We start from the raw sequence: 22765 nt of genomic DNA, 5'->3' as shown, positions 1-22765 counted from the left end.
TACCTACAACTTGCTTTCCCAGCACCTAGCAATTAAGAAAACATACTAAAAGTACAGAAAAAAAAGTAGTAACAAACTTAAGTCAAATGAAAGCAACCACTTTTTTTGCTTGCCGGGACTGAAAGGCTTTTTGGTTTGTAACTTTTGTTGGGAAGTACCTCATCTAAAAACAAGTTAAGGGAAAGAGCAACTTCCTTTTTTTCAATCCTCTCAGCTAAATCTCAGGCCATGTGCAGAGTGCCCTCCTCATACTGCTATGTGAGCACCTTTGGAGTGCAAAGCCTAATACACACCATACCAATGCCTGTCAGATAGATGGGTCGAACAGATGATTTCCGGCAGGTCCGATCTGATTTCCGATCGTTTTTCTGATGGATTTGCATAGTAGTGATCGGAAATCCGAACGGAAATCCGATCGTGTCTGTCGGAAAGGATCTATCGGCCCATCTATCTGATGGGGAATTGCATGGTGTGCACCAGGCATACGAGAATGAGTATCTTTCAGGTGGTTGTTCCTTGTCAAGTGATTGATTGTAAGTCTCTCCTTGACAAAAGGACTGGAGTAAAGCCAACGGAAATCTGGGAAAAGCAGATAAGAAAAGTAGTATAGGAAAGATGAGTAAGATTGTAAGAAGGAGTGTTTTTCTCTTTCTTGGGGTGGTGAAGCACTTTTGCTGAAAAGTTGTTAAAAGAGGTTGTGTGAGTAAAAGTGAAGGGGAAAGCTGAGATGACATTTTCGTTTGTTAGCAAAGGGAGTGGGGAGTGGCATGTGAAAGAGGAGGTGATGGCCTGGTGATGGTTTGTAATCGTTTTGGAGGAGCTCTGCCTAGTAGAAAGTAAAAGGAGAAGCTTTGATCGCCCAACGTGGGGCTCGAACCCACGACCCTGAGATTAAGAGTCTCATGCTCTACCGACTGAGCTAGCCAGGCTTGCTTGCTTAAGCTGAAATGTCAAAAATTGCAAAATGGCGCCAGCCTCACCTTTGCCATCCGCACAGAAGAAGGCAATCTTGTATGGCCTGATTTGGCTGGCCATGTTTTTCAGCACCGAGCAACAGGGCAAGGCATTGGTGGTTCAGTGGTAGAATTCTCGCCTGCCACGCGGGAGGCCCGGGTTCGATTCCCGGCCAATGCAAATGCTAGGATTTTGGCACACCTCCACACTTTGCACTTCTCAAGCTTAAGACATCTCTGCAGGCCAGAAGCCATTTAAGGACATTTGCAAGAGTCACCGTGGCACTTGGCCACAGTGCTGGCTGACAGTCGAGAAGAGGGACCCTAGTACCCAGCAAACATGACTCTAAGACACACAAGTTAAAGCAGCCTTGGGACACTTGCGTGCCCAAAGGCCTTGCATGTCTTCTAGCAGTGCCAGTGACGTGCAGCATCTCTCCCTCTCCAGTACTCACCTATTAGGCTTCTTTTTAACTGTCTAGAAAAGCCTCGGAAATGCCAAGTCAGCAGCATCTGCTCATCTGGTGTTGTTTTACAACTTTTTGCCTTGTTGTCTTTGCACTCTACTCAGGGCCTTGCTCAAATTTGGAGCGTTCTCTCTAGGCCCTCATTCATTCTACTTTTGTCCTGAGTTTTCTCACAGTAGATGTTGAGATGTTGTGTCAGCTTACCTACAACTTGCTTTCCCAGCACCTAGCAATTAAGAAAACATACTAAAAGTACAGAAAAAAAAGTAGTAACAAACTTAAGTCAAATGAAAGCAACCACTTTTTTTGCTTGCCGGGACTGAAAGGCTTTTTGGTTTGTAACTTTTGTTGGGAAGTACCTCATCTAAAAACAAGTTAAGGGAAAGAGCAACTTCCTTTTTTTCAATCCTCTCAGCTAAATCTCAGGCCGTGTGCAGAGTGCCCTCCTCATACTGCTATGTGAGCACCTTTGGAGTGCAAAGCCTAATACACACCATACCAATGCCTGTCAGATAGATGGGTCGAACAGATGATTTCCGGCAGGTCCGATCTGATTTCCGATCGTTTTTCTGATGGATTTGCATAGTAGTGATCGGAAATCCGAACGGAAATCCGATCGTGTCTGTCGGAAAGGATCTATCGGCCCATCTATCTGATGGGGAATTGCATGGTGTGCACCAGGCATACGAGAATGAGTATCTTTCAGGTGGTTGTTCCTTGTCAAGTGATTGATTGTAAGTCTCTCCTTGACAAAAGGACTGGAGTAAAGCCAACGGAAATCTGGGAAAAGCAGATAAGAAAAGTAGTATAGGAAAGATGAGTAAGATTGTAAGAAGGAGTGTTTTTCTCTTTCTTGGGGTGGTGAAGCACTTTTGCTGAAAAGTTGTTAAAAGAGGTTGTGTGAGTAAAAGTGAAGGGGAAAGCTGAGATGACATTTTCGTTTGTTAGCAAAGGGAGTGGGGAGTGGCATGTGAAAGAGGAAGTGATGGCCTGGTGATGGTTTGTAATCGTTTTGGAGGAGCTCTGCCTAGTAGAAAGTAAAAGGAGAAGCTTTGATCGCCCAACGTGGGGCTTGAACCCACGACCCTGAGATTAAGAGTCTCATGCTCTACCGACTGAGCTAGCCGGGCTTGCTTGCTTGAGCTGAAATGTCAAAAATTGCAAAATGGCGCCAGCCTCACCTTTGCCATCCGCACAGAAGAAGGCAATCTTGTATGGCCTGATTTGGCTGGCCACGTTTTTCAGCACGGAGCAACAGGGCAAGGCATTGGTGGTTCAGTGGTAGAATTCTCGCCTGCCACGCGGGAGGCCCGGGTTCGATTCCCGGCCAATGCAAATGCTAGGATTTTGGCACACCTCCACACTTTGCACTTCTCAAGCTTAAGACATCTCTGCAGGCCAGAAGCCATTTAAGGACATTTGCAAGAGTCACCGTGGCACTTGGCCACAGTGCTGGCTGACAGTCGAGAAGAGGGACCCTAGTACCCAGCAAACATGACTCTAAGACACACAAGTTAAAGCAGCCTTGGGACACTTGCGTGCCCAAAGGCCTTGCATGTCTTCTAGCAGTGCCAGTGACGTGCAGCATCTCTCCCTCTCCAGTACTCACCTATTAGGCTTCTTTTTAACTGTCTAGAAAAGCCTCGGAAATGCCAAGTCAGCAGCATCTGCTCATCTGGTGTTGTTTTACAACTTTTTGCCTTGTTGTCTTTGCACTCTACTCAGGGCCTTGCTCAAATTTGGAGCGTTCTCTCTAGGCCCTCATTCATTCTACTTTTGTCCTGAGTTTTCTCACAGTAGATGTTGAGATGTTGTGTCAGCTTACCTACAACTTGCTTTCCCAGCACCTAGCAATTAAGAAAACATACTAAAAGTACAGAAAAAAAAGTAGTAACAAACTTAAGTCAAATGAAAGCAACCACTTTTTTTGCTTGCCGGGACTGAAAGGCTTTTTGGTTTGTAACTTTTGTTGGGAAGTACCTCATCTAAAAACAAGTTAAGGGAAAGAGCAACTTCCTTTTTTTCAATCCTCTCAGCTAAATCTCAGGCCGTGTGCAGAGTGCCCTCCTCATACTGCTATGTGAGCACCTTTGGAGTGCAAAGCCTAATACACACCATACCAATGCCTGTCAGATAGATGGGTCGAACAGATGATTTCCGGCAGGTCCGATCTGATTTCCGATCGTTTTTCTGATGGATTTGCATAGTAGTGATCGGAAATCCGAACGGAAATCCGATCGTGTCTGTCGGAAAGGATCTATCGGCCCATCTATCTGATGGGGAATTGCATGGTGTGCACCAGGCATACGAGAATGAGTATCTTTCAGGTGGTTGTTCCTTGTCAAGTGATTGATTGTAAGTCTCTCCTTGACAAAAGGACTGGAGTAAAGCCAACGGAAATCTGGGAAAAGCAGATAAGAAAAGTAGTATAGGAAAGATGAGTAAGATTGTAAGAAGGAGTGTTTTTCTCTTTCTTGGGGTGGTGAAGCACTTTTGCTGAAAAGTTGTTAAAAGAGGTTGTGTGAGTAAAAGTGAAGGGGAAAGCTGAGATGACATTTTCGTTTGTTAGCAAAGGGAGTGGGGAGTGGCATGTGAAAGAGGAAGTGATGGCCTGGTGATGGTTTGTAATCGTTTTGGAGGAGCTCTGCCTAGTAGAAAGTAAAAGGAGAAGCTTTGATCGCCCAACGTGGGGCTCGAACCCACGACCCTGAGATTAAGAGTCTCATGCTCTACCGACTGAGCTAGCCGGGCTTGCTTGCTTGAGCTGAAATGTCAAAAATTGCAAAATGGCGCCAGCCTCACCTTTGCCATCCGCACAGAAGAAGGCAATCTTGTATGGCCTGATTTGGCTGGCCACGTTTTTCAGCACCGAGCAACAGGGCAAGGCATTGGTGGTTCAGTGGTAGAATTCTCGCCTGCCACGCGGGAGGCCCGGGTTCGATTCCCGGCCAATGCAAATGCTAGGATTTTGGCACACCTCCACACTTTGCACTTCTCAAGCTTAAGACATCTCTGCAGGCCAGAAGCCATTTAAGGACATTTGCAAGAGTCACCGTGGCACTTGGCCACAGTGCTGGCTGACAGTCGAGAAGAGGGACCCTAGTACCCAGCAAACATGACTCTAAGACACACAAGTTAAAGCAGCCTTGGGACACTTGCGTGCCCAAAGGCCTTGCATGTCTTCTAGCAGTGCCAGTGACGTGCAGCATCTCTCCCTCTCCAGTACTCACCTATTAGGCTTCTTTTTAACTGTCTAGAAAAGCCTCGGAAATGCCAAGTCAGCAGCATCTGCTCATCTGGTGTTGTTTTACAACTTTTTGCCTTGTTGTCTTTGCACTCTACTCAGGGCCTTGCTCAAATTTGGAGCGTTCTCTCTAGGCCCTCATTCATTCTACTTTTGTCCTGAGTTTTCTCACAGTAGATGTTGAGATGTTGTGTCAGCTTACCTACAACTTGCTTTCCCAGCACCTAGCAATTAAGAAAACATACTAAAAGTACAGAAAAAAAAGTAGTAACAAACTTAAGTCAAATGAAAGCAACCACTTTTTTTGCTTGCCGGGACTGAAAGGCTTTTTGGTTTGTAACTTTTGTTGGGAAGTACCTCATCTAAAAACAAGTTAAGGGAAAGAGCAACTTCCTTTTTTTCAATCCTCTCAGCTAAATCTCAGGCCGTGTGCAGAGTGCCCTCCTCATACTGCTATGTGAGCACCTTTGGAGTGCAAAGCCTAATACACACCATACCAATGCCTGTCAGATAGATGGGTCGAACAGATGATTTCCGGCAGGTCCGATCTGATTTCCGATCGTTTTTCTGATGGATTTGCATAGTAGTGATCGGAAATCCGAACGGAAATCCGATCGTGTCTGTCGGAAAGGATCTATCGGCCCATCTATCTGATGGGGAATTGCATGGTGTGCACCAGGCATACGAGAATGAGTATCTTTCAGGTGGTTGTTCCTTGTCAAGTGATTGATTGTAAGTCTCTCCTTGACAAAAGGACTGGAGTAAAGCCAACGGAAATCTGGGAAAAGCAGATAAGAAAAGTAGTATAGGAAAGATGAGTAAGATTGTAAGAAGGAGTGTTTTTCTCTTTCTTGGGGTGGTGAAGCACTTTTGCTGAAAAGTTGTTAAAAGAGGTTGTGTGAGTAAAAGTGAAGGGGAAAGCTGAGATGACATTTTCGTTTGTTAGCAAAGGGAGTGGGGAGTGGCATGTGAAAGAGGAAGTGATGGCCTGGTGATGGTTTGTAATCGTTTTGGAGGAGCTCTGCCTAGTAGAAAGTAAAAGGAGAAGCTTTGATCGCCCAACGTGGGGCTCGAACCCACGACCCTGAGATTAAGAGTCTCATGCTCTACCGACTGAGCTAGCCGGGCTTGCTTGCTTGAGCTGAAATGTCAAAAATTGCAAAATGGCGCCAGCCTCACCTTTGCCATCCGCACAGAAGAAGGCAATCTTGTATGGCCTGATTTGGCTGGCCACGTTTTTCAGCACCGAGCAACAGGGCAAGGCATTGGTGGTTCAGTGGTAGAATTCTCGCCTGCCACGCGGGAGGCCCGGGTTCGATTCCCGGCCAATGCAAATGCTAGGATTTTGGCACACCTCCACACTTTGCACTTCTCAAGCTTAAGACATCTCTGCAGGCCAGAAGCCATTTAAGGACATTTGCAAGAGTCACCGTGGCACTTGGCCACAGTGCTGGCTGACAGTCGAGAAGAGGGACCCTAGTACCCAGCAAACATGACTCTAAGACACACAAGTTAAAGCAGCCTTGGGACACTTGCGTGCCCAAAGGCCTTGCATGTCTTCTAGCAGTGCCAGTGACGTGCAGCATCTCTCCCTCTCCAGTACTCACCTATTAGGCTTCTTTTTAACTGTCTAGAAAAGCCTCGGAAATGCCAAGTCAGCAGCATCTGCTCATCTGGTGTTGTTTTACAACTTTTTGCCTTGTTGTCTTTGCACTCTACTCAGGGCCTTGCTCAAATTTGGAGCGTTCTCTCTAGGCCCTCATTCATTCTACTTTTGTCCTGAGTTTTCTCACAGTAGATGTTGAGATGTTGTGTCAGCTTACCTACAACTTGCTTTCCCAGCACCTAGCAATTAAGAAAACATACTAAAAGTACAGAAAAAAAAGTAGTAACAAACTTAAGTCAAATGAAAGCAACCACTTTTTTTGCTTGCCGGGACTGAAAGGCTTTTTGGTTTGTAACTTTTGTTGGGAAGTACCTCATCTAAAAACAAGTTAAGGGAAAGAGCAACTTCCTTTTTTTCAATCCTCTCAGCTAAATCTCAGGCCGTGTGCAGAGTGCCCTCCTCATACTGCTATGTGAGCACCTTTGGAGTGCAAAGCCTAATACACACCATACCAATGCCTGTCAGATAGATGGGTCGAACAGATGATTTCCGGCAGGTCCGATCTGATTTCCGATCGTTTTTCTGATGGATTTGCATAGTAGTGATCGGAAATCCGAACGGAAATCCGATCGTGTCTGTCGGAAAGGATCTATCGGCCCATCTATCTGATGGGGAATTGCATGGTGTGCACCAGGCATACGAGAATGAGTATCTTTCAGGTGGTTGTTCCTTGTCAAGTGATTGATTGTAAGTCTCTCCTTGACAAAAGGACTGGAGTAAAGCCAACGGAAATCTGGGAAAAGCAGATAAGAAAAGTAGTATAGGAAAGATGAGTAAGATTGTAAGAAGGAGTGTTTTTCTCTTTCTTGGGGTGGTGAAGCACTTTTGCTGAAAAGTTGTTAAAAGAGGTTGTGTGAGTAAAAGTGAAGGGGAAAGCTGAGATGACATTTTCGTTTGTTAGCAAAGGGAGTGGGGAGTGGCATGTGAAAGAGGAAGTGATGGCCTGGTGATGGTTTGTAATCGTTTTGGAGGAGCTCTGCCTAGTAGAAAGTAAAAGGAGAAGCTTTGATCGCCCAACGTGGGGCTCGAACCCACGACCCTGAGATTAAGAGTCTCATGCTCTACCGACTGAGCTAGCCGGGCTTGCTTGCTTGAGCTGAAATGTCAAAAATTGCAAAATGGCGCCAGCCTCACCTTTGCCATCCGCACAGAAGAAGGCAATCTTGTATGGCCTGATTTGGCTGGCCACGTTTTTCAGCACCGAGCAACAGGGCAAGGCATTGGTGGTTCAGTGGTAGAATTCTCGCCTGCCACGCGGGAGGCCCGGGTTCGATTCCCGGCCAATGCAAATGCTAGGATTTTGGCACACCTCCACACTTTGCACTTCTCAAGCTTAAGACATCTCTGCAGGCCAGAAGCCATTTAAGGACATTTGCAAGAGTCACCGTGGCACTTGGCCACAGTGCTGGCTGACAGTCGAGAAGAGGGACCCTAGTACCCAGCAAACATGACTCTAAGACACACAAGTTAAAGCAGCCTTGGGACACTTGCGTGCCCAAAGGCCTTGCATGTCTTCTAGCAGTGCCAGTGACGTGCAGCATCTCTCCCTCTCCAGTACTCACCTATTAGGCTTCTTTTTAACTGTCTAGAAAAGCCTCGGAAATGCCAAGTCAGCAGCATCTGCTCATCTGGTGTTGTTTTACAACTTTTTGCCTTGTTGTCTTTGCACTCTACTCAGGGCCTTGCTCAAATTTGGAGCGTTCTCTCTAGGCCCTCATTCATTCTACTTTTGTCCTGAGTTTTCTCACAGTAGATGTTGAGATGTTGTGTCAGCTTACCTACAACTTGCTTTCCCAGCACCTAGCAATTAAGAAAACATACTAAAAGTACAGAAAAAAAAGTAGTAACAAACTTAAGTCAAATGAAAGCAACCACTTTTTTTGCTTGCCGGGACTGAAAGGCTTTTTGGTTTGTAACTTTTGTTGGGAAGTACCTCATCTAAAAACAAGTTAAGGGAAAGAGCAACTTCCTTTTTTTCAATCCTCTCAGCTAAATCTCAGGCCGTGTGCAGAGTGCCCTCCTCATACTGCTATGTGAGCACCTTTGGAGTGCAAAGCCTAATACACACCATACCAATGCCTGTCAGATAGATGGGTCGAACAGATGATTTCCGGCAGGTCCGATCTGATTTCCGATCGTTTTTCTGATGGATTTGCATAGTAGTGATCGGAAATCCGAACGGAAATCCGATCGTGTCTGTCGGAAAGGATCTATCGGCCCATCTATCTGATGGGGAATTGCATGGTGTGCACCAGGCATACGAGAATGAGTATCTTTCAGGTGGTTGTTCCTTGTCAAGTGATTGATTGTAAGTCTCTCCTTGACAAAAGGACTGGAGTAAAGCCAACGGAAATCTGGGAAAAGCAGATAAGAAAAGTAGTATAGGAAAGATGAGTAAGATTGTAAGAAGGAGTGTTTTTCTCTTTCTTGGGGTGGTGAAGCACTTTTGCTGAAAAGTTGTTAAAAGAGGTTGTGTGAGTAAAAGTGAAGGGGAAAGCTGAGATGACATTTTCGTTTGTTAGCAAAGGGAGTGGGGAGTGGCATGTGAAAGAGGAAGTGATGGCCTGGTGATGGTTTGTAATCGTTTTGGAGGAGCTCTGCCTAGTAGAAAGTAAAAGGAGAAGCTTTGATCGCCCAACGTGGGGCTCGAACCCACGACCCTGAGATTAAGAGTCTCATGCTCTACCGACTGAGCTAGCCGGGCTTGCTTGCTTGAGCTGAAATGTCAAAAATTGCAAAATGGCGCCAGCCTCACCTTTGCCATCCGCACAGAAGAAGGCAATCTTGTATGGCCTGATTTGGCTGGCCACGTTTTTCAGCACCGAGCAACAGGGCAAGGCATTGGTGGTTCAGTGGTAGAATTCTCGCCTGCCACGCGGGAGGCCCGGGTTCGATTCCCGGCCAATGCAAATGCTAGGATTTTGGCACACCTCCACACTTTGCACTTCTCAAGCTTAAGACATCTCTGCAGGCCAGAAGCCATTTAAGGACATTTGCAAGAGTCACCGTGGCACTTGGCCACAGTGCTGGCTGACAGTCGAGAAGAGGGACCCTAGTACCCAGCAAACATGACTCTAAGACACACAAGTTAAAGCAGCCTTGGGACACTTGCGTGCCCAAAGGCCTTGCATGTCTTCTAGCAGTGCCAGTGACGTGCAGCATCTCTCCCTCTCCAGTACTCACCTATTAGGCTTCTTTTTAACTGTCTAGAAAAGCCTCGGAAATGCCAAGTCAGCAGCATCTGCTCATCTGGTGTTGTTTTACAACTTTTTGCCTTGTTGTCTTTGCACTCTACTCAGGGCCTTGCTCAAATTTGGAGCGTTCTCTCTAGGCCCTCATTCATTCTACTTTTGTCCTGAGTTTTCTCACAGTAGATGTTGAGATGTTGTGTCAGCTTACCTACAACTTGCTTTCCCAGCACCTAGCAATTAAGAAAACATACTAAAAGTACAGAAAAAAAAGTAGTAACAAACTTAAGTCAAATGAAAGCAACCACTTTTTTTGCTTGCCGGGACTGAAAGGCTTTTTGGTTTGTAACTTTTGTTGGGAAGTACCTCATCTAAAAACAAGTTAAGGGAAAGAGCAACTTCCTTTTTTTCAATCCTCTCAGCTAAATCTCAGGCCGTGTGCAGAGTGCCCTCCTCATACTGCTATGTGAGCACCTTTGGAGTGCAAAGCCTAATACACACCATACCAATGCCTGTCAGATAGATGGGTCGAACAGATGATTTCCGGCAGGTCCGATCTGATTTCCGATCGTTTTTCTGATGGATTTGCATAGTAGTGATCGGAAATCCGAACGGAAATCCGATCGTGTCTGTCGGAAAGGATCTATCGGCCCATCTATCTGATGGGGAATTGCATGGTGTGCACCAGGCATACGAGAATGAGTATCTTTCAGGTGGTTGTTCCTTGTCAAGTGATTGATTGTAAGTCTCTCCTTGACAAAAGGACTGGAGTAAAGCCAACGGAAATCTGGGAAAAGCAGATAAGAAAAGTAGTATAGGAAAGATGAGTAAGATTGTAAGAAGGAGTGTTTTTCTCTTTCTTGGGGTGGTGAAGCACTTTTGCTGAAAAGTTGTTAAAAGAGGTTGTGTGAGTAAAAGTGAAGGGGAAAGCTGAGATGACATTTTCGTTTGTTAGCAAAGGGAGTGGGGAGTGGCATGTGAAAGAGGAAGTGATGGCCTGGTGATGGTTTGTAATCGTTTTGGAGGAGCTCTGCCTAGTAGAAAGTAAAAGGAGAAGCTTTGATCGCCCAACGTGGGGCTCGAACCCACGACCCTGAGATTAAGAGTCTCATGCTCTACCGACTGAGCTAGCCGGGCTTGCTTGCTTGAGCTGAAATGTCAAAAATTGCAAAATGGCGCCAGCCTCACCTTTGCCATCCGCACAGAAGAAGGCAATCTTGTATGGCCTGATTTGGCTGGCCACGTTTTTCAGCACCGAGCAACAGGGCAAGGCATTGGTGGTTCAGTGGTAGAATTCTCGCCTGCCACGCGGGAGGCCCGGGTTCGATTCCCGGCCAATGCAAATGCTAGGATTTTGGCACACCTCCACACTTTGCACTTCTCAAGCTTAAGACATCTCTGCAGGCCAGAAGCCATTTAAGGACATTTGCAAGAGTCACCGTGGCACTTGGCCACAGTGCTGGCTGACAGTCGAGAAGAGGGACCCTAGTACCCAGCAAACATGACTCTAAGACACACAAGTTAAAGCAGCCTTGGGACACTTGCGTGCCCAAAGGCCTTGCATGTCTTCTAGCAGTGCCAGTGACGTGCAGCATCTCTCCCTCTCCAGTACTCACCTATTAGGCTTCTTTTTAACTGTCTAGAAAAGCCTCGGAAATGCCAAGTCAGCAGCATCTGCTCATCTGGTGTTGTTTTACAACTTTTTGCCTTGTTGTCTTTGCACTCTACTCAGGGCCTTGCTCAAATTTGGAGCGTTCTCTCTAGGCCCTCATTCATTCTACTTTTGTCCTGAGTTTTCTCACAGTAGATGTTGAGATGTTGTGTCAGCTTACCTACAACTTGCTTTCCCAGCACCTAGCAATTAAGAAAACATACTAAAAGTACAGAAAAAAAAGTAGTAACAAACTTAAGTCAAATGAAAGCAACCACTTTTTTTGCTTGCCGGGACTGAAAGGCTTTTTGGTTTGTAACTTTTGTTGGGAAGTACCTCATCTAAAAACAAGTTAAGGGAAAGAGCAACTTCCTTTTTTTCAATCCTCTCAGCTAAATCTCAGGCCGTGTGCAGAGTGCCCTCCTCATACTGCTATGTGAGCACCTTTGGAGTGCAAAGCCTAATACACACCATACCAATGCCTGTCAGATAGATGGGTCGAACAGATGATTTCCGGCAGGTCCGATCTGATTTCCGATCGTTTTTCTGATGGATTTGCATAGTAGTGATCGGAAATCCGAACGGAAATCCGATCGTGTCTGTCGGAAAGGATCTATCGGCCCATCTATCTGATGGGGAATTGCATGGTGTGCACCAGGCATACGAGAATGAGTATCTTTCAGGTGGTTGTTCCTTGTCAAGTGATTGATTGTAAGTCTCTCCTTGACAAAAGGACTGGAGTAAAGCCAACGGAAATCTGGGAAAAGCAGATAAGAAAAGTAGTATAGGAAAGATGAGTAAGATTGTAAGAAGGAGTGTTTTTCTCTTTCTTGGGGTGGTGAAGCACTTTTGCTGAAAAGTTGTTAAAAGAGGTTGTGTGAGTAAAAGTGAAGGGGAAAGCTGAGATGACATTTTCGTTTGTTAGCAAAGGGAGTGGGGAGTGGCATGTGAAAGAGGAAGTGATGGCCTGGTGATGGTTTGTAATCGTTTTGGAGGAGCTCTGCCTAGTAGAAAGTAAAAGGAGAAGCTTTGATCGCCCAACGTGGGGCTCGAACCCACGACCCTGAGATTAAGAGTCTCATGCTCTACCGACTGAGCTAGCCGGGCTTGCTTGCTTGAGCTGAAATGTCAAAAATTGCAAAATGGCGCCAGCCTCACCTTTGCCATCCGCACAGAAGAAGGCAATCTTGTATGGCCTGATTTGGCTGGCCACGTTTTTCAGCACCGAGCAACAGGGCAAGGCATTGGTGGTTCAGTGGTAGAATTCTCGCCTGCCACGCGGGAGTCCCGGGTTAGATTCCCGGCCAATGCAAATGCTAGGATTTTGGCACACCTCCACACTTTGCACTTCTCAAGCTTAAGACATCTCTGCAGGCCAGAAGCCATTTAAGGACATTTGCAAGAGTCACCGTGGCACTTGGCCACAGTGCTGGCTGACAGTCGAGAAGAGGGACCCTAGTACCCAGCAAACATGACTCTAAGACACACAAGTTAAAGCAGCCTTGGGACACTTGCGTGCCCAAAGGCCTTGCATGTCTTCTAGCAGTGCCAGTGACGTGCAGCATCTCTCCCTCTCCAGTACTCACCTATTAGGCTTCTTTTTAACTGTCTAGAAAAGCCTCGGAAATGCCAAGTCAGCAGCATCTGCTCATCTGGTGTTGTTTTACAACTTTTTGCCTTGTTGTCTTTGCACTCTACTCAGGGCCTTGCTCAAATTTGGAGCGTTCTCTCTAGGCCCTCATTCATTCTACTTTTGTCCTGAGTTTTCTCACAGTAGATGTTGAGATGTTGTGTCAGCTTACCTACAACTTGCTTTCCCAGCACCTAGCAATTAAGAAAACATACTAAAAGTACAGAAAAAAAAGTAGTAACAAACTTAAGTCAAATGAAAGCAACCACTTTTTTTGCTTGCCGGGACTGAAAGGCTTTTTGGTTTGTAACTTTTGTTGGGAAGTACCTCATCTAAAAACAAGTTAAGGGAAAGAGCAACTTCCTTTTTTTCAATCCTCTCAGCTAAATCTCAGGCCGTGTGCAGAGTGCCCTCCTCATACTGCTATGTGAGCACCTTTGGAGTGCAAAGCCTAATACACACCATACCAATGCCTGTCAGATAGATGGGTCGAACAGATGATTTCCGGCAGGTCCGATCTGATTTCCGATCGTTTTTCTGATGGATTTGCATAGTAGTGATCGGAAATCCGAACGGAAATCCGATCGTGTCTGTCGGAAAGGATCTATCGGCCCATCTATCTGATGGGGAATTGCATGGTGTGCACCAGGCATACGAGAATGAGTATCTTTCAGGTGGTTGTTCCTTGTCAAGTGATTGATTGTAAGTCTCTCCTTGACAAAAGGACTGGAGTAAAGCCAACGGAAATCTGGGAAAAGCAGATAAGAAAAGTAGTATAGGAAAGATGAGTAAGATTGTAAGAAGGAGTGTTTTTCTCTTTCTTGGGGTGGTGAAGCACTTTTGCTGAAAAGTTGTTAAAAGAGGTTGTGTGAGTAAAAGTGAAGGGGAAAGCTGAGATGACATTTTCGTTTGTTAGCAAAGGGAGTGGGGAGTGGCATGTGAAAGAGGAAGTGATGGCCTGGTGATGGTTTGTAATCGTTTTGGAGGAGCTCTGCCTAGTAGAAAGTAAAAGGAGAAGCTTTGATCGCCCAACGTGGGGCTCGAACCCACGACCCTGAGATTAAGAGTCTCATGCTCTACCGACTGAGCTAGCCGGGCTTGCTTGCTTGAGCTGAAATGTCAAAAATTGCAAAATGGCGCCAGCCTCACCTTTGCCATCCGCACAGAAGAAGGCAATCTTGTATGGCCTGATTTGGCTGGCCACGTTTTTCAGCACCGAGCAACAGGGCAAGGCATTGGTGGTTCAGTGGTAGAATTCTCGCCTGCCACGCGGGAGGCCCGGGTTCGATTCCCGGCCAATGCAAATGCTAGGATTTTGGCACACCTCCACACTTTGCACTTCTCAAGCTTAAGACATCTCTGCAGGCCAGAAGCCATTTAAGGACATTTGCAAGAGTCACCGTGGCACTTGGCCACAGTGCTGGCTGACAGTCGAGAAGAGGGACCCTAGTACCCAGCAAACATGACTCTAAGACACACAAGTTAAAGCAGCCTTTGGACACTTGCGTGCCCAAAGGCCTTGCATGTCTTCTAGCAGTGCCAGTGACGTGCAGCATCTCTCCCTCTCCAGTACTCACCTATTAGGCTTCTTTTTAACTGTCTAGAAAAGCCTCGGAAATGCCAAGTCAGCAGCATCTGCTCATCTGGTGTTGTTTTACAACTTTTTGCCTTGTTGTCTTTGCACTCTACTCAGGGCCTTGCTCAAATTTGGAGCGTTCTCTCTAGGCCCTCATTCATTCTACTTTTGTCCTGAGTTTTCTCACAGTAGATGTTGAGATGTTGTGTCAGCTTACCTACAACTTGCTTTCCCAGCACCTAGCAATTAAGAAAACATACTAAAAGTACAGAAAAAAAAGTAGTAACAAACTTAAGTCAAATGAAAGCAACCACTTTTTTTGCTTGCCGGGACTGAAAGGCTTTTTGGTTTGTAACTTTTGTTGGGAAGTACCTCATCTAAAAACAAGTTAAGGGAAAGAGCAACTTCCTTTTTTTCAATCCTCTCAGCTAAATCTCAGGCCGTGTGCAGAGTGCCCTCCTCATACTGCTATGTGAGCACCTTTGGAGTGCAAAGCCTAATACACACCATACCAATGCCTGTCAGATAGATGGGTCGAACAGATGATTTCCGGCAGGTCCGATCTGATTTCCGATCGTTTTTCTGATGGATTTGCATAGTAGTGATCGGAAATCCGAACGGAAATCCGATCGTGTCTGTCGGAAAGGATCTATCGGCCCATCTATCTGATGGGGAATTGCATGGTGTGCACCAGGCATATGAGAATGAGTATCTTTCAGGTGGTTGTTCCTTGTCAAGTGATTGATTGTAAGTCTCTCCTTGACAAAAGGACTGGAGTAAAGCCAACGGAAATCTGGGAAAAGCAGATAAGAAAAGTAGTATAGGAAAGATGAGTAAGATTGTAAGAAGGAGTGTTTTTCTCTTTCTTGGGGTGGTGAAGCACTTTTGCTGAAAAGTTGTTAAAAGAGGTTGTGTGAGTAAAAGTGAAGGGGAAAGCTGAGATGACATTTTCATTTGTTAGCAAAGGGAGTGGGGAGTGGCATGTGAAAGAGGAAGTGATGGCCTGGTGATGGTTTGTAATCGTTTTGGAGGAGCTCTGCCTAGTAGAAAGTAAAAGGAGAAGCTTTGATCGCCCAACGTGGGGCTCGAACCCACGACCCTGAGATTAAGGGTCTCATGCTCTACCGACTGAGCTAGCCGGGCTTGCTTGCTTGAGCTGAAATGTCAAAAATTGCAAAATGGCGCCAGCCTCACCTTTGCCATCCGCACAGAAGAAGGCAATCTTGTATGGCCTGATTTGGCTGGCCACGTTTTTCAGCACCGAGCAACAGGGCAAGGCATTGGTGGTTCAGTGGTAGAATTCTCGCCTGCCACGCGGGAGGCCCGGGTTTGATTCCCGGCCAATGCAAATGCTAGGATTTTGGCACACCTCCACACTTTGCACTTCTCAAGCTTAAGACATCTCTGCAGGCCAGAAGCCATTTAAGGACATTTGCAAGAGTCACCGTGGCACTTGGCCACAGTGCTGGCTGACAGTCGAGAAGAGGGACCCTAGTACCCAGCAAACATGACTCTAAGACACACAAGTTAAAGCAGCCTTGGGACACTTGCGTGCCCAAAGGCCTTGCATGTCTTCTAGCAGTGCCAGTGACGTGCAGCATCTCTCCCTCTCCAGTACTCACCTATTAGGCTTCTTTTTAACTGTCTAGAAAAGCCTCGGAAATGCCAAGTCAGCAGCATCTGCTCATCTGGTGTTGTTTTACAACTTTTTGCCTTGTTGTCTTTGCACTCTACTCAGGGCCTTGCTCAAATTTGGAGCGTTCTCTCTAGGCCCTCATTCATTCTACTTTTGTCCTGAGTTTTCTCACAGTAGATGTTGAGATGTTGTGTCAGCTTACCTACAACTTGCTTTCCCAGCACCTAGCAATTAAGAAAACATACTAAAAGTACAGAAAAAAAAGTAGTAACAAACTTAAGTCAAATGAAAGCAACCACTTTTTTTGCTTGCCGGGACTGAAAGGCTTTTTGGTTTGTAACTTTTGTTGGGAAGTACCTCATCTAAAAACAAGTTAAGGGAAAGAGCAACTTCCTTTTTTTCAATCCTCTCAGCTAAATCTCAGGCCGTGTGCAGAGTGCCCTCCTCATACTGCTATGTGAGCACCTTTGGAGTGCAAAGCCTAATACACACCATACCAATGCCTGTCAGATAGATGGGTCGAACAGATGATTTCCGGCAGGTCCGATCTGATTTCCGATCATTTTTCTGATGGATTTGCATAGTAGTGATCGGAAATCCGAACGGAAATCCGATCGTGTCTGTCGGAAAGGATCTATCGGCCCATCTATCTGATGGGGAATTGCATGGTGTGCACCAGGCATACGAGAATGAGTATCTTTCAGGTGGTTGTTCCTTGTCAAGTGATTGATTGTAAGTCTCTCCTTGACAAAAGGACTGGAGTAAAGCCAACGGAAATCTGGGAAAAGCAGATAAGAAAAGTAGTATAGGAAAGATGAGTAAGATTGTAAGAAGGAGTGTTTTTCTCTTTCTTGGGGTGGTGAAGCACTTTTGCTGAAAAGTTGTTAAAAGAGGTTGTGTGAGTAAAAGTGAAGGGGAAAGCTGAGATGACATTTTCGTTTGTTAGCAAAGGGAGTGGGGAGTGGCATGTGAAAGAGGAAGTGATGGCCTGGTGATGGTTTGTAATCGTTTTGGAGGAGCTCTGCCTAGTAGAAAGTAAAAGGAGAAGCTTTGATCGCCCAACGTGGGGCTCGAACCCACGACCCTGAGATTAAGAGTCTCATGCTCTACCGACTGAGCTAGCCGGGCTTGCTTGCTTGAGCTGAAATGTCAAAAATTGCAAAATGGTGCCAGCCTCACCTTTGCCATCCGCACAGAAGAAGGCAATCTTGTATGGCCTGATTTGGCTGGCCACGTTTTTCAGCACCAAGCAACAGGGCAAGGCATTGGTGGTTCAGTGGTAGAATTCTCGCCTGCCACGCGGGAGGCCCGGGTTCGATTCCCGGCCAATGCAAATGCTAGGATTTTGGCACACCTCCACACTTTGCACTTCTCAAGCTTAAGACATCTCTGCAGGCCAGAAGCCATTTAAGGACATTTGCAAGAGTCACCGTGGCACTTGGCCACAGTGCTGGCTGACAGTCGAGAAGAGGGACCCTAGTACCCAGCAAACATGACTCTAAGACACACAAGTTAAAGCAGCCTTGGGACACTTGCGTGCCCAAAGGCCTTGCATGTCTTCTAGCAGTGCCAGTGACGTGCAGCATCTCTCCCTCTCCAGTACTCACCTATTAGGCTTCTTTTTAACTGTCTAGAAAAGCCTCGGAAATGCCAAGTCAGCAGCATCTGCTCATCTGGTGTTGTTTTACAACTTTTTGCCTTGTTGTCTTTGCACTCTACTCAGGGCCTTGCTCAAATTTGGAGCGTTCTCTCTAGGCCCTCATTCATTCTACTTTTGTCCTGAGTTTTCTCACAGTAGATGTTGAGATGTTGTGTCAGCTTACCTACAACTTGCTTTCCCAGCACCTAGCAATTAAGAAAACATACTAAAAGTACAGAAAAAAAAAGTAGTAACAAACTTAAGTCAAATGAAAGCAACCACTTTTTTTGCTTGCCGGGACTGAAAGGCTTTTTGGTTTGTAACTTTTGTTGGGAAGTACCTCATCTAAAAACAAGTTAAGGGAAAGAGCAACTTCCTTTTTTTCAATCCTCTCAGCTAAATCTCAGGCCGTGTGCAGAGTGCCCTCCTCATACTGCTATGTGAGCACCTTTGGAGTGCAAAGCCTAATACACACCATACCAATGCCTGTCAGATAGATGGGTCGAACAGATGATTTCCGGCAGGTCCGATCTGATTTCCGATCGTTTTTCTGATGGATTTGCATAGTAGTGATCGGAAATCCGAACGGAAATCCGATCGTGTCTGTCGGAAAGGATCTATCGGCCCATCTATCTGATGGGGAATTGCATGGTGTGCACCAGGCATACGAGAATGAGTATCTTTCAGGTGGTTGTTCCTTGTCAAGTGATTGATTGTAAGTCTCTCCTTGACAAAAGGACTGGAGTAAAGCCAACGGAAATCTGGGAAAAGCAGATAAGAAAAGTAGTATAGGAAAGATGAGTAAGATTGTAAGAAGGAGTGTTTTTCTCTTTCTTGGGGTGGTGAAGCACTTTTGCTGAAAAGTTGTTAAAAGAGGTTGTGTGAGTAAAAGTGAAGGGGAAAGCTGAGATGACATTTTCGTTTGTTAGCAAAGGGAGTGGGGAGTGGCATGTGAAAGAGGAAGTGATGGCCTGGTGATGGTTTGTAATCGTTTTGGAGGAGCTCTGCCTAGTAGAAAGTAAAAGGAGAAGCTTTGATCGCCCAACATGGGGCTCGAACCCACGACCCTGAGATTAAGAGTCTCATGCTCTACCGACTGAACTAGCCGGGCTTGCTTGCTTGAGCTGAAATGTCAAAAATTGCAAAATGGCGCCAGCCTCACCTTTGCCATCCGCACAGAAGAAGGCAATCTTGTATGGCCTGATTTGGCTGGCCACGTTTTTCAGCACCGAGCAACAGGGCAAGGCATTGGTGGTTCAGTGGTAGAATTCTCACCTGCCACGCGGGAGGCCCGGGTTCGATTCCCGGCCAATGCAAATGCTAGGATTTTGGCACACCTCCACACTTTGCACTTCTCAAGCTTAAGACATCTCTGCAGGCCAGAAGCCATTTAAGGACATTTGCAAGAGTCACCGTGGCACTTGGCCACAGTGCTGGCTGACAGTCGAGAAGAGGGACCCTAGTACCCAGCAAACATGACTCTAAGGGCCCTTTTCCACTAGCGGCGTTTGCGATGCTGAATCGCAAAAACGCAAACCGCTAGCGATTTTACAATCGCTACGGTTTGCTTTTTAACATGGGAATCGCGGTAGGTCATTTCCACTACCGCGATTCGTTTTTGCGGGGAACGCGAACGCGCGGCGGAGCGATAATTGCCGCGATTTTGCTATGCAGTGCATAGCATAGCAAAATCGCGGCCACAAACGTCGGGGGAATCGCCGGTTTTGCGATTCAGCAATCGCTAGCGTTCAGCGTGAACGCTAGCGATTGCAGGTGGAAAAGGGCCCTAAGACACACAAGTTAAAGCAGCCTTGGGACACTTGCGTGCCCAAAGGCCTTGCATGTCTTCTAGCAGTGCCAGTGACGTGCAGCATCTCTCCCTCTCCAGTACTCACCTATTAGGCTTCTTTTTAACTGTCTAGAAAAGCCTCGGAAATGCCAAGTCAGCAGCATCTGCTCATCTGGTGTTGTTTTACAACTTTTTGCCTTGTTGTCTTTGCACTCTACTCAGGGCCTTGCTCAAATTTGGAGCGTTCTCTCTAGGCCCTCATTCATTCTACTTTTGTCCTGAGTTTTCTCACAGTAGATGTTGAGATGTTGTGTCAGCTTACCTACAACTTGCTTTCCCAGCACCTAGCAATTAAGAAAACATACTAAAAGTACAGAAAAAAAAGTAGTAACAAACTTAAGTCAAATGAAAGCAACCACTTTTTTTGCTTGCCGGGACTGAAAGGCTTTTTGGTTTGTAACTTTTGTTGGGAAGTACCTCATCTAAAAACAAGTTAAGGGAAAGAGCAACTTCCTTTTTTTCAATCCTCTCAGCTAAATCTCAGGCCGTGTGCAGAGTGCCCTCCTCATACTGCTATGTGAGCACCTTTGGAGTGCAAAGCCTAATACACACCATACCAATGCCTGTCAGATAGATGGGTCGAACAGATGATTTCCGGCAGGTCCGATCTGATTTCCGATCGTTTTTCTGATGGATTTGCATAGTAGTGATCGGAAATCCGAACGGAAATCCGATCGTGTCTGTCGGAAAGGATCTATCGGCCCATCTATCTGATGGGGAATTGCATGGTGTGCACCAGGCATACGAGAATGAGTATCTTTCAGGTGGTTGTTCCTTGTCAAGTGATTGATTGTAAGTCTCTCCTTGACAAAAGGACTGGAGTAAAGCCAACGGAAATCTGGGAAAAGCAGATAAGAAAAGTAGTATAGGAAAGATGAGTAAGATTGTAAGAAGGAGTGTTTTTCTCTTTCTTGGGGTGGTGAAGCACTTTTGCTGAAAAGTTGTTAAAAGAGGTTGTGTGAGTAAAAGTGAAGGGGAAAGCTGAGATGACATTTTCGTTTGTTAGCAAAGGGAGTGGGGAGTGGCATGTGAAAGAGGAAGTGATGGCCTGGTGATGGTTTGTAATCGTTTTGGAGGAGCTCTGCCTAGTAGAAAGTAAAAGGAGAAGCTTTGATCGCCCAACGTGGGGCTCGAACCCACGACCCTGAGATTAAGAGTCTCATGCTCTACCGACTGAGCTAGCCGGGCTTGCTTGCTTGAGCTGAAATGTCAAAAATTGCAAAATGGCGCCAGCCTCACCTTTGCCATCCGCACAGAAGAAGGCAATCTTGTATGGCCTGATTTGGCTGGCCACGTTTTTCAGCACCGAGCAACAGGGCAAGGCATTGGTGGTTCAGTGGTAGAATTCTCGCCTGCCACGCGGGAGGCCCGGGTTCGATTCCCGGCCAATGCAAATGCTAGGATTTTGGCACACCTCCACACTTTGCACTTCTCAAGCTTAAGACATCTCTGCAGGCCAGAAGCCATTTAAGGACATTTGCAAGAGTCACCGTGGCACTTGGCCACAGTGCTGGCTGACAGTCGAGAAGAGGGACCCTAGTACCCAGCAAACATGACTCTAAGACACACAAGTTAAAGCAGCCTTGGGACACTTGCGTGCCCAAAGGCCTTGCATGTCTTCTAGCAGTGCCAGTGACGTGCAGCATCTCTCCCTCTCCAGTACTCACCTATTAGGCTTCTTTTTAACTGTCTAGAAAAGCCTCGGAAATGCCAAGTCAGCAGCATCTGCTCATCTGGTGTTGTTTTACAACTTTTTGCCTTGTTGTCTTTGCACTCTACTCAGGGCCTTGCTCAAATTTGGAGCGTTCTCTCTAGGCCCTCATTCATTCTACTTTTGTCCTGAGTTTTCTCACAGTAGATGTTGAGATGTTGTGTCAGCTTACCTACAACTTGCTTTCCCAGCACCTAGCAATTAAGAAAACATACTAAAAGTACAGAAAAAAAAGTAGTAACAAACTTAAGTCAAATGAAAGCAACCACTTTTTTTGCTTGCCGGGACTGAAAGGCTTTTTGGTTTGTAACTTTTGTTGGGAAGTACCTCATCTAAAAACAAGTTAAGGGAAAGAGCAACTTCCTTTTTTTCAATCCTCTCAGCTAAATCTCAGGCCGTGTGCAGAGTGCCCTCCTCATACTGCTATGTGAGCACCTTTGGAGTGCAAAGCCTAATACACACCATACCAATGCCTGTCAGATAGATGGGTCGAACAGATGATTTCCGGCAGGTCCGATCTGATTTCCGATCGTTTTTCTGATGGATTTGCATAGTAGTGATCGGAAATCCGAACGGAAATCCGATCGTGTCTGTCGGAAAGGATCTATCGGCCCATCTATCTGATGGGGAATTGCATGGTGTGCACCAGGCATACGAGAATGAGTATCTTTCAGGTGGTTGTTCCTTGTCAAGTGATTGATTGTAAGTCTCTCCTTGACAAAAGGACTGGAGTAAAGCCAACGGAAATCTGGGAAAAGCAGATAAGAAAAGTAGTATAGGAAAGATGAGTAAGATTGTAAGAAGGAGTGTTTTTCTCTTTCTTGGGGTGGTGAAGCACTTTTGCTGAAAAGTTGTTAAAAGAGGTTGTGTGAGTAAAAGTGAAGGGGAAAGCTGAGATGACATTTTCGTTTGTTAGCAAAGGGAGTGGGGAGTGGCATGTGAAAGAGGAAGTGATGGCCTGGTGATGGTTTGTAATCGTTTTGGAGGAGCTCTGCCTAGTAGAAAGTAAAAGGAGAAGCTTTGATCGCCCAACGTGGGGCTCGAACCCACGACCCTGAGATTAAGAGTCTCATGCTCTACCGACTGAGCTAGCCGGGCTTGCTTGCTTGAGCTGAAATGTCAAAAATTGCAAAATGGCGCCAGCCTCACCTTTGCCATCCGCACAGAAGAAGGCAATCTTGTATGGCCTGATTTGGCTGGCCACGTTTTTCAGCACCGAGCAACAGGGCAAGGCATTGGTGGTTCAGTGGTAGAATTCTCACCTGCCACGCGGGAGGCCCGGGTTCGATTCCCGGCCAATGCAAATGCTAGGATTTTGGCACACCTCCACACTTTGCACTTCTCAAGCTTAAGACATCTCTGCAGGCCAGAAGCCATTTAAGGACATTTGCAAGAGTCACCGTGGCACTTGGCCACAGTGCTGGCTGACAGTCGAGAAGAGGGACCCTAGTACCCAGCAAACATGACTCTAAGACACACAAGTTAAAGCAGCCTTGGGACACTTGCGTGCCCAAAGGCCTTGCATGTCTTCTAGCAGTGCCAGTGACGTGCAGCA

At 46.3% G+C, this 22765-nt stretch overlaps 23 non-coding genes across 23 annotated transcripts; 11 read left to right on the top strand and 12 right to left on the bottom strand.

Moving 5' to 3' along the window:
- Nucleotides 1–856: 856 nt before the first annotated feature.
- On the bottom strand, nucleotides 857–929 carry TRNAK-CUU (transfer RNA lysine (anticodon CUU)). Its single transcript has one exon. It is a non-coding gene; the product is annotated as a tRNA-Lys (tRNA).
- A 134-nt stretch (nucleotides 930–1063) lies between these two features.
- Nucleotides 1064–1134, top strand: TRNAG-GCC (transfer RNA glycine (anticodon GCC)). The gene has a single exon. It is a non-coding gene; the product is annotated as a tRNA-Gly (tRNA).
- Nucleotides 1135–2477: 1343 nt separating this feature from the next.
- Nucleotides 2478–2550, bottom strand: TRNAK-CUU (transfer RNA lysine (anticodon CUU)). The gene has a single exon. It is a non-coding gene; the product is annotated as a tRNA-Lys (tRNA).
- Nucleotides 2551–2684: 134 nt separating this feature from the next.
- Nucleotides 2685–2755, top strand: TRNAG-GCC (transfer RNA glycine (anticodon GCC)). Its single transcript has one exon. It is a non-coding gene; the product is annotated as a tRNA-Gly (tRNA).
- Nucleotides 2756–4098: 1343 nt separating this feature from the next.
- TRNAK-CUU (transfer RNA lysine (anticodon CUU)) lies at nucleotides 4099–4171 on the bottom strand. Its single transcript has one exon. It is a non-coding gene; the product is annotated as a tRNA-Lys (tRNA).
- Nucleotides 4172–4305: 134 nt separating this feature from the next.
- On the top strand, nucleotides 4306–4376 carry TRNAG-GCC (transfer RNA glycine (anticodon GCC)). Its single transcript has one exon. It is a non-coding gene; the product is annotated as a tRNA-Gly (tRNA).
- Nucleotides 4377–5719: 1343 nt separating this feature from the next.
- On the bottom strand, nucleotides 5720–5792 carry TRNAK-CUU (transfer RNA lysine (anticodon CUU)). The gene has a single exon. It is a non-coding gene; the product is annotated as a tRNA-Lys (tRNA).
- A 134-nt stretch (nucleotides 5793–5926) lies between these two features.
- On the top strand, nucleotides 5927–5997 carry TRNAG-GCC (transfer RNA glycine (anticodon GCC)). The gene has a single exon. It is a non-coding gene; the product is annotated as a tRNA-Gly (tRNA).
- A 1343-nt stretch (nucleotides 5998–7340) lies between these two features.
- Nucleotides 7341–7413, bottom strand: TRNAK-CUU (transfer RNA lysine (anticodon CUU)). The gene has a single exon. It is a non-coding gene; the product is annotated as a tRNA-Lys (tRNA).
- A 134-nt stretch (nucleotides 7414–7547) lies between these two features.
- Nucleotides 7548–7618, top strand: TRNAG-GCC (transfer RNA glycine (anticodon GCC)). Its single transcript has one exon. It is a non-coding gene; the product is annotated as a tRNA-Gly (tRNA).
- A 1343-nt stretch (nucleotides 7619–8961) lies between these two features.
- Nucleotides 8962–9034, bottom strand: TRNAK-CUU (transfer RNA lysine (anticodon CUU)). The gene has a single exon. It is a non-coding gene; the product is annotated as a tRNA-Lys (tRNA).
- Nucleotides 9035–9168: 134 nt separating this feature from the next.
- On the top strand, nucleotides 9169–9239 carry TRNAG-GCC (transfer RNA glycine (anticodon GCC)). The gene has a single exon. It is a non-coding gene; the product is annotated as a tRNA-Gly (tRNA).
- A 1343-nt stretch (nucleotides 9240–10582) lies between these two features.
- TRNAK-CUU (transfer RNA lysine (anticodon CUU)) lies at nucleotides 10583–10655 on the bottom strand. The gene has a single exon. It is a non-coding gene; the product is annotated as a tRNA-Lys (tRNA).
- Nucleotides 10656–10789: 134 nt separating this feature from the next.
- On the top strand, nucleotides 10790–10860 carry TRNAG-GCC (transfer RNA glycine (anticodon GCC)). Its single transcript has one exon. It is a non-coding gene; the product is annotated as a tRNA-Gly (tRNA).
- Nucleotides 10861–12203: 1343 nt separating this feature from the next.
- TRNAK-CUU (transfer RNA lysine (anticodon CUU)) lies at nucleotides 12204–12276 on the bottom strand. The gene has a single exon. It is a non-coding gene; the product is annotated as a tRNA-Lys (tRNA).
- A 1548-nt stretch (nucleotides 12277–13824) lies between these two features.
- TRNAK-CUU (transfer RNA lysine (anticodon CUU)) lies at nucleotides 13825–13897 on the bottom strand. Its single transcript has one exon. It is a non-coding gene; the product is annotated as a tRNA-Lys (tRNA).
- A 134-nt stretch (nucleotides 13898–14031) lies between these two features.
- TRNAG-GCC (transfer RNA glycine (anticodon GCC)) lies at nucleotides 14032–14102 on the top strand. The gene has a single exon. It is a non-coding gene; the product is annotated as a tRNA-Gly (tRNA).
- Nucleotides 14103–15652: 1550 nt separating this feature from the next.
- TRNAG-GCC (transfer RNA glycine (anticodon GCC)) lies at nucleotides 15653–15723 on the top strand. The gene has a single exon. It is a non-coding gene; the product is annotated as a tRNA-Gly (tRNA).
- Nucleotides 15724–17066: 1343 nt separating this feature from the next.
- On the bottom strand, nucleotides 17067–17139 carry TRNAK-CUU (transfer RNA lysine (anticodon CUU)). The gene has a single exon. It is a non-coding gene; the product is annotated as a tRNA-Lys (tRNA).
- Nucleotides 17140–17273: 134 nt separating this feature from the next.
- On the top strand, nucleotides 17274–17344 carry TRNAG-GCC (transfer RNA glycine (anticodon GCC)). The gene has a single exon. It is a non-coding gene; the product is annotated as a tRNA-Gly (tRNA).
- A 3270-nt stretch (nucleotides 17345–20614) lies between these two features.
- On the bottom strand, nucleotides 20615–20687 carry TRNAK-CUU (transfer RNA lysine (anticodon CUU)). Its single transcript has one exon. It is a non-coding gene; the product is annotated as a tRNA-Lys (tRNA).
- Nucleotides 20688–20821: 134 nt separating this feature from the next.
- On the top strand, nucleotides 20822–20892 carry TRNAG-GCC (transfer RNA glycine (anticodon GCC)). Its single transcript has one exon. It is a non-coding gene; the product is annotated as a tRNA-Gly (tRNA).
- A 1343-nt stretch (nucleotides 20893–22235) lies between these two features.
- Nucleotides 22236–22308, bottom strand: TRNAK-CUU (transfer RNA lysine (anticodon CUU)). Its single transcript has one exon. It is a non-coding gene; the product is annotated as a tRNA-Lys (tRNA).
- Nucleotides 22309–22765: the final 457 nt, after the last annotated feature.

The sequence above is a fragment of the Hyperolius riggenbachi genome, chromosome 4 (assembly GCF_040937935.1).
Source record: "Hyperolius riggenbachi isolate aHypRig1 chromosome 4, aHypRig1.pri, whole genome shotgun sequence".
NCBI lineage: Eukaryota > Metazoa > Chordata > Amphibia > Anura > Hyperoliidae > Hyperolius > Hyperolius riggenbachi.
Note: the sequence above shows the minus strand (reverse complement) of the source record. Positions and strands in the feature narration are given on the sequence as shown.